Below are 8,773 nucleotides of genomic sequence, written 5' to 3'. Positions count from 1 at the left end.
ATCCTCCTGCCTGTGTGAGTGACTGTCTCTTTAAGGAAATACACTTGCAGCCATTTTCTGCTCTTTGTGTGGGGTGGATTATTCGGCTGTGCGCTGAGAGAAACGAGAGCATCAATCGGGGAAAAGGCCAGGAAAACTTCAATAAAACATTGGATTTTCGTCGCACAGTGAGACATTGTCCGCCCTAATTATCCTGGACGGACATGCAAGTTGAAGGTATGTGCAAAATGTAAATATGTTGCCAGCGCACGGCAAAGATGTGCGGGTAGCCTAAACTCCCTTCTCGACCGGAGGCTGCGATAGATGCACAGAACCTGCGGTGTTTCTCCTATCTTGCATGGTGCACCATCACTGTACCTTTGGAAGCAATTCACCTATTTTCTTCTCCCATTTTTAAAACATTGATAACAAATAAACACATCGGATTCTATCATTCATTCATTTTTGCGCTCGTTTGCCTCTTCACTTATTCGGTGAATGAACCACCCCGTTATTTCAGGCAGTGTATTGATAGCATCATACTCCGACAGATGGGTGGGGTGAACGAGGTTTTGTGTGTGGCACTGTCTGTAGGGAAATATTTGTACATGAAAATAGGCTACGGGTGATATGAATATCACACAATGCATTTTGTCTTATAATAAAACAATTATATACAATTATATTATGTTATAGTGAAATGTTCCGAGAGATACATTGGTTACAACTAGTGGAGATTAGTTCAAAAACGTGTAGTCTACCCGTCGACTAAATTCTTTATAGTTTTGATTGTCGTTATATCCGTTCAGCGTCACCTCGTTGACAAAAGGCAGGTTTACAAATATCAATGTAGCCACATTTTCATTGTAAGATGCGTCCTTCCAACCCAGGCCTCATGATGCTGTTCTAGACTGATGCACGGATGACATGTTCATCCACTTCCGTTATGTAGGCAATGGATTCTCCAACCTTTAAATTAATGATTTTTTTCCCACACTCCAATAGTTAATAACCCTTTGACTTGATTCGACTGTAACACTTGAAAGGTGTGTTTATGTGGATCCCCATTGGCTTTTGCAGAAGCAGCAGCTACTTCTTCTGGGGTCTACAAAAAACACAGAACATGACAGGTAACAAAACACTGATACACTGATAGACAAGGACAGTCACACACATTTTAAATACAATGACAAACAACACAATACAAACAATACAACAACAAAACATGTGTGTGTGTCCATTCACAACCCCGCCGTTCCATGAGTTGTGGTTTAATCCTTTTTTTAAAGCTAATTTTGCTGTTTGCTTGAGTAATTGGAGATGGCTGGGAGTTTCATGCGATCATGGCTCTTTAAAACTGTGCGTTGCCGTGAACTGTTTTGGAGTAGCGGACTGTGAAGAGACCTCTGGTGGCATATCTTGTGGCGTATTTATGGGTGTTTGAGCTGAATGTTATTTGATTTTGTAGTCAATCTGGAATATTCATCACAGTAATATTTCTCATAAAAACTACAAGAGAAGCAGTTCATTCCTCATCGACCCTCAACCAGGAAAGACTGGCATTCCATCCATTATACTCCATTCCATCCATTATCCTCCATTCCATCCATTGTACTCCATGCCATCCATTATCCTCCATTCCATCCATTATACTCCATTCCATCCATTATCCTCCATTCCATCCGTTATCCTCCATTCCATCCATTGTACTCCATTCCATCCATTATCCTCCATTCCATCCATTATCCTCCATTCAATCCATTATCCTCCATTCCATCCATTATCCTCCATTCCATCGATTATCCTCCATTCCATCCATTGTACTCCATTCCATCCATTATCCTCCATTCCATCCATTGTACTCCATTCCATCCATTGTACTCCATTCCAGCCATTATTATGAGCTGTTCTCCCCTCAGCAGCCTCCACTGATGGTCAGTTAAGGGCAAGGCGTGCTGCTCTGTTTTGAGACAGCTGCTGCTTTTCTAGGTCATTCTTTGCTGTACTTGACCATATTACGAGACAATAATCAAGATGGGACAAGATCAGAGCCTGAACAACTAGTACAGTTAATTTTTGTATCAAAAATGCAGACATTGTTTTTTTAAATATAAAACATACCCCTCCCCATCTTCACAACAACTTTATCAATATGATTTGGCCATGATAATTGACCATGTTATACCTAGGAGTTTAGCTTCCTAAACTTTCTCAATGGTCACTCTTTATGTATAACTCCAGTTGAAGTTTAGGTCTTAGAGAATGTTTTGAACCAAATACAATGTTTTTAGTTTTAGGTCTATTTATGACCAGTTTATTATTAATCACCCATTCTGATACTGACTGTAACTCCTTATTTAGAATGTCAGTGATCTCTGGCTTTGCGTGCTGACATGTAGAGTGTGGAATAATTCACATACATAGTCATTAAACTTCCCTTTTTTAGCACCCTGTCTTTCAATGATAATTCGTAAAAATCCAAATAACTTCACAGACCTTCATTGTAAAGGGTTTAAACACTTCCCATACTTATTCAATGAACCATACACAATTAATGAACGTGTGGAACAGTCGTTAAGACACTAACAGCTTACAGACAGTAGGCAATCAAGGTCACAGTAGGCAATCAAGGTCACACTACTGACTCTGAAAAACACCAGATGAACGATGCCCAGGGTCCTTGCTCATCTGAGTGAACGTGCCATAGTCATGCTGCAAGGAGGCCTGAGGACTGCAGATGTGGCCAGGGCAATAAATTGCAATGTCTGTACTGTGAGACGCCTAAGACAGCGCTACAGTGAGACAGAACGGACAGCTGATCGTCCTCGTAGTGGCAGACCACGTATAACAACACCTGCACAGGATCGGTACATCCGAACATCACACTTGCGAGACAGGTACAGGATGGCAACAACAACTGCCCGAGTTACACCAGGAACGCACAATCCCTCCATCAGTGCTCAGACTGTCCACAATAGTCTGAGAGAGGCTGGACTGAGGGCTTGTAGGGCTGTTGTGAGGCAGGTCCTCACCAGACATCACCGGCAACAGCGTCACCTATTGGCACAAGCCCACCGTCGTTGGACCAGACAGTACTGGCAAAAAGTGCTCTTCACTGACTAGTCACGGTTTTGTCTCACCAGGGGTGATGGTCGGATTCGCGTTTATCGTCGAAGGAATGAGCGTTACACTGAGGCCTGTACTCTGGAGCGGGATCTATTTGGAAGTGGAGGGTCTGTCATGGTCTGGGGCGTTGTGTCACAGCATCATTGACTGAGCTTGTTGTCATTGCAGGCAATCTCAATGCTGTGCGTTACAGGGAAGACTTCCTCCTCCCTCATGTGGTACCCTTCCTGCAGGCTCATCCTGACCCTCCAGCATGACAATGCCACCAGCCATACCGCTCGTTCTGTGCGTGATTTCCTGCAAGACAGGAATGTCAGTGTTCTGCTATGGCCAGCGAAGAGCCCGGATCTCAGATCCATTGAGCACGTCTGGGACCTGTTGGATCGGGGTGTGAGGGCTAGGGCCATTCCCCCTTGAAATGTCTGGGAACTTGCAGGTGCCTTGGTGGAAGAGTGGGGTAACATCTCACAGCAAGAACCGGCAAATCTGGTGCAGGGTCTCTGAGGAGGAGATGCACTGCAGTACTTAATGCAGCTGGTGGCCACACCAGATACTGACTGTTACTTTTGATTTTGACCCCCCGCCTTTGTTCAGGGTCACATTGTTCCATTTCTGTTAGTCACATGTCTGTGGAACTTGTTCAGTTTATGTCTCAGTTGTTGAATCTTGTTGTTCATACAAATATTTCCACATGTTAAGATTGCTGAAAATAAACACAGTTGGCAGTGAGAGGATGTTTCTTTCTTTGAGTTTAGCTTCATGTAAGACCAGTGGCAAATCAATTGTAAAAATAGAGCGTGGCGGCCTGCGGGAGACCGCACAAACGCATGTCTGATGATGGAGAAGCTTCCATTGAAGAACATTCTCTGGGTTCTATTGGATAAGTAACTCTCCAGCCATGCGATGGCAGGTGATGTAAAGCCTTAGAAAGTTTGTTTTTTCAATAATTTATGATCAATAACATCAAAGGCTGCACTGATATCTAATTATCCATTTATCTTAACCAATCATCAGTCATCTGAGTCAGTGCAGTACAAGTTGAGTGCCCTTTTCTATATGCATGCTGAAAGTCAGTAGTTCACTTGTTCTCGGAAAAATAGCATTGTATTTGCTCGAACACAATCCTCTCCATCAGTTTACTCAGAACAGGTAGCAAACTGAATGGGTGGCTGTTAGTCAGCAAAGAGAGCTTTACTATTTTTAGACAGTGGAATTACTTTAGCTTCCTTCCACGCCTGTGGACACACACTCCTTTCGATTTGTTCTCGAATGATCTCTTATAAATGACTTTAGGCCCAACCTTTGGCACTTCCCTTGTTATTGCCACAATGTTATGGTCACTACAGCCAATGCAAACTGATATTGTTTTGAAGCAAAGCTCTGCAACGTTAGTGAAAATATGATTGATTCAAGTGGATGTCACAGATCCAACACTATTGGTAGAAAATAGACATCTCTGTTACCATCACACACATTATCAAGCATTGCACACTTGCTATCCAAATACTTACTGTTAGCACTTAGCAGCACCGTTAGCGCTTAGCAGCACCGTTAGCGCTTAGCAGCACCGTTAACACTTAGCAGCACCGTTAGCACTTAGCAGCACCATTAGCACTTAGCAGTAGCGTTAGCACTTAGCAGCACCATTAGCACTTAGCAGCACCATTAGCACTTAGCAGCAGCGTTAGCACTTAGCAGCACTGTTAGCATTTGGTGGCCTATAGCAGCACCCCAAAATAAGAGGCTTTAGATGAGGCAGGTTAATATGCAACCGCAACAGTTCAACAGACATGAGATATATACAGAAACACCTCCCCCATAGGCATTCTTGTTTTTTCTATAAACGTTATCACTGTATTGCTACTGCTGTATCATCAAAGGAATAATCTAAGTAAGCTTCGGAGATGGCCAGTATATCAATGTTATCTGATGTTAGCGAGTTATTGGTTTCATGAACCTTATTTCTAAGGCTACATATATTAATATGGACTATTTTCATCCCTTTCCTGGGTAGATTATCAGAGACTGTGTGTATGTTGGGCTGAAGCTAATGAAAGATGAAGGAATGTGTCTGTATTGGATCAACCGATTCCGAAACCAATTGTGTGTGTAGTTATTACACTTGCTTGCTGTGTTAATGTAGGCCGGACATTCTCACCCCCTGTCTCCAGTCCTAATGGTTTATTCTCTCTCGGTTCTTGAACAATTCCTTGATCAATTGAGCACTGATTGGTGATTGCATGGCCAGTTATCAAGAACCACCACCTTGAATCCCAACCATAGAACTAGTAGTCTACACACTACACTACACTACCACAGAGTTGATTGACACCTGAGTCAAGGTGCCTAAAAACAGCCTACTAGGCAACAATACTCCATGGCCCTCTCTATTCTCTCAACCTGCCATTAGGCGTGGTCGTTATTCTGAGATTTGTGACATCATGAGGGAGTTACTATGGTTTGAACACACAGTCCAAACCATAATCTCTCCCTGAATATGAGTTCCACAGTCTGTGTTCCACCATGTCACTCATAAACAGACCCTGTATTTTCCGTGTGTGTGGCGAGGATGGTAGCCCAGGGGGGAACCCATTGAGTGGTGTGACCCGGACATGACACACTTCATTTTCTCTCTCCTTTCTTTCTCTCTCTCCTTTCTCTATTCGTTCTATCTCATTTACAGTGCCTTGCGAAAGTATTCGGCCCCCTTGAACTTTGCGACCTTTTGCCACATTTCAGGCTTCAAACATAAAGATATAAAACTGTATTTTTTTGTGAAGAATCAACAACAAGTGGGACACAATCATGAAGTGGAACGACATTTATTGGATATTTCAAACTTTTTTAACAAATCAAAAACTGAAAAATTGGGCGTACAAAATTATTCAGTCCCTTTACTTTCAGTGCAGCAAACTCTCTCCAGAAGTTCAGTGAGGATCTCTGAATGATCCAATGTTGACCTAAATGACTAATGATGATAAATACAATCCACCTGTGTGTAATCAAGTCTCCGTATAAATGAACCTGCACTGTGATAGTCTCAGAGGTCCGTTAAAAGCGCAGAGAGCATCATGAAGAACAAGGAACACACCAGGCAGGTCCGAGATACTGTTGTGAAGAAGTTTAAAGCCGGATTTGGATACAAAAATATTTCCCAAGCTTTAAACATCCCAAGGAGCACTGTGCAAGCAATAATATTGAAATGGAAGGAGTATCAGACCACTGCAAATCTACCAAGACCTGGCCGTCCCTCTAAACTTTCAGCTCATACAAGGAGAAGACTGATCAGAGATGCAGCCAAGAGGCCCATGATCACTCTGGATGAACTGCAGAGATCTACAGCTGAGGTGGGAGACTCTGTCCATAGGACAACAATCAGTCGTATATTGCACAAATCTGGCCTTTATGGAAGAGTGGCAAGAAGAAAGCCATTTCTTAAAGATATCCATAAAAAGTGTCATTTAAAGTTTGCCACAAGCCACCTGGGAGACACACCAAACATGTGGAAGAAGGTGCTGTGGTCAGATGAAACCAAAATTGAACTTTTTGGCAACAATGCAAAACGTTATGTTTGGCGTAAAAGCAACACAGCTGAACACACCATCCCCACTGTCAAACATGGTGGTGGCAGCATCATGGTTTGGGCCTGCTTTTCTTCAGCAGGGACAGGGAAGATGGTTAAAATTGATGGGAAGATGGATGGAGCCAAATACAGGACCATTCTGGAAGAATACCTGATGGAGTCTGCAAAAGACCTGAGACTGGGACAGAGATTTGTCTTCCAACAAGACAATGATCTAAAACATAAAGCAAAATCTACAATGGAATGGTTCAAAAATAAACATATCCAGGTGTTAGAATGGCCAAGTCAAAGTCCAGACCTGAATCCAATCGAGAATCTGTGGAAAGAACTGAAAACTGCTGTTCACAAATGCTCTCCATCCAACCTCACTGAGCTCGAGCTGTTTTGCAAGGAGGAATGGGAAAAAATGTTGGTCTCTCGATGTGCAAAACTGATAGACATACCCCAAGCAACTTACAGCTGTAATCGCAGCAAAAGGTGGCGCTACAAAGTATTAACTTAAGGGGGCTGAATAATTTTGCACGCCCAATTTTTCAGTTTTTGATTTGTTAAAAAAGTTTGAAATATCCAATAAATGTCGTTCCACTTCATGATTGTGTCCCACTTGTTGATTCTTCACAAAAAAATACAGTTTTATATCTTTATGTTTGAAGCCTGAAATGTGGCAAAAGGTCGCAAAGTTCAAGGGGGCCGAATACTTTCGCAAGGCACTGTATCTCTCTCTCTCCTTTCTCTATCCTTTCTCTCTCATTTATCTCTCTCTCTCCTTTCTCTCCTTTCTCTCTCTCTCTCTCTCCCCTTTCTCTATCTCTCTCTCTCTCTCTCTCTCTCTCTCTCTCTTCTCCTTTCTCTCTCCTCTCTCTCTCTCTCTCTCTCTTCTCCTTTCTCTCTCCCCTCTACCCCTCTCTCTCCTTTCTCTCTCTCTCTCCCCTCTACCCCTCTCTCTCCTTTCTCTCTCTCTCTCTCTTCTCCTTTCTCTCTTGCTATCACACTTCCTTTTTGCCTTTGCCTTTTAAATATCCCTTATTTAGGTTATATATACACTTGTCTCTCAAAAGCAATCTCCACACAACTCCCCATAATGACAAACCGAAAACAGGTTTTTAAAAAATTGTAGCAAATTTATAAAAAACAGAAGAACATTATTTACACATGTTTTCAGACCCTTTGCTATGAGAAAAAAAATAAAATAATTGAGCTCATGTGCATCCTGTTTCCATTGATCATCCTTGATCTGTTTCTACAACTTGGTTGGAGTCCACCTGTGGTAAATTCAATTGATTGGACATGATTTGGAAAGGCACATACCTGCCTATAGAAGGTCTCACAGTTGACAGTGCATTTCAGAGCAAAAACCAAGCCATGAGGTCAAAGGAATTGTCCTTCCTGCTCTGAAACAGGGTTGAGTCTGGGGATCTGGGTACCAAAACATGTCTGCAGCATTGAAGGTCCCCAAGAACACAGTGGCCTCCATTCTTAAATGGAAGAAGTTTGGAACCATCAAGACTCTTCCTAGAGCTGGCCGCCTGGCCAAACTGAGCCATAGGGGGAGAAGGGCCTTGGTCAGGGAGGTGAACAACAACCTGATGGTCACTCTGACAGAGCTCCAGAGTTCCTCTGTGGAGATGGAAGAACCTTCCAGAAGGACACCCATCTCTGCATTACTCCACCAATCAGGCCTTTTATATTAGAGTGGCCAGAAGCCACTCCTCTGTAAAAAGGCACATGACAGCCTGCTTGGAGTACCAAAATGTACCTAGAGATTCTAAGACCATTAGAACCAAGATTAAACTATTTGGCCTAAATGCCAAGCGTCATGTCTGGAGGAAACCTGGCACCATCCCTACTGTGAACCATGGTGGTGGCAGCATCATGCTGTGGGGATGTTTTTCATCGCCTTGGGCTGAGAGACTAGTCAGGATCGAAGCAAAGATGAACGGAGCAAAGTACAGAGAGATCCTTGATAAAAACGTGCTCATGACCTCAGACTGGGGCGAAGGTTCACCTTCCAACAGGACAACAACCCTAAGCACACAGACAAGACAACGCAGGAGTGGCTTCGGGACAAGTCTCTAAATGTCCTTG

The 8,773-nt window shown here is 43.0% G+C and overlaps 1 protein-coding gene across 2 annotated transcripts in view; it reads left to right on the top strand.

The window, feature by feature from the left end:
* Nucleotides 1–41: 41 nt before the first annotated feature.
* LOC110504382 (cytoplasmic FMR1-interacting protein 2) overlaps nt 42–8,773 on the top strand; it is a 68,391-nt gene continuing 59,659 nt past the window's right edge. The window contains exon 1 of one of the 2 annotated variants that reach the window (XM_036969884.1): nt 42–216. The gene's annotated coding sequence lies outside the window, so the exon portion shown is untranslated. The remainder of the gene's footprint in view (nt 217–8,773) is intronic. The other variant, XM_036969883.1, reaches the window with a different exon arrangement.

This window comes from Oncorhynchus mykiss, chromosome 31, assembly GCF_013265735.2.
Source record: "Oncorhynchus mykiss isolate Arlee chromosome 31, USDA_OmykA_1.1, whole genome shotgun sequence".
NCBI lineage: Eukaryota > Metazoa > Chordata > Actinopteri > Salmoniformes > Salmonidae > Oncorhynchus > Oncorhynchus mykiss.
The sequence above is the reverse complement of the archived record's forward strand: the minus strand, read 5'-3'. Positions and strand labels throughout refer to the sequence as shown.